Genomic DNA, 535 nt, shown 5'->3' with positions numbered 1-535 from the left:
GGAATTTTTCACGTCCCCTTTCTCCAACCCAGAGAAGGAGATGAGCACATTGCAGCTTTTCAGTCTTCAGTGCTGAAGGACATTAGAACACGTATAGAATTATCTTTGAATTTTGTTTACTCACTTTCCAAATTCTCTGCATCCCACTTAGTTGAACGCTTTTAGACATCCATTTTTAGATTTTTATTTCTGACACCACTTAAAAATTGATTGCAATCATTTATTAAACCCAAGCACCTGTAAAATAAAACACACAATAAGTAAGCAAAGTAAAGCACATGGGGTAGCATTTTCACTTCCAAGGGGGAAAGCACATGTGAGCTAGCTGGGCAATACTACTGTGCTAATAGTTTTTTCTTTTGTTTATGCTAACAACATCTCCCACCCTTATAATATAAGCATATTCTTTGAATCAGGCCGAGGAAAATTAAATGACTACCTCTGTTGTTTGGGTAGCATGTTTGTCAATTAGGCAAAGTGACATGATTTGGGTAAAGTTTATTAATGCATTCGAAAGAAGTATACGGTTTGCTTT

Source organism: Artemia sp. Qi Xiang Cuo, chromosome 12 (genome assembly GCF_049724085.1).
Source record: "Artemia sp. Qi Xiang Cuo chromosome 12, ASM4972408v1, whole genome shotgun sequence".
NCBI lineage: Eukaryota > Metazoa > Arthropoda > Branchiopoda > Anostraca > Artemiidae > Artemia > Artemia sp. Qi Xiang Cuo.
This window is presented reverse-complemented; position numbering follows the sequence as displayed.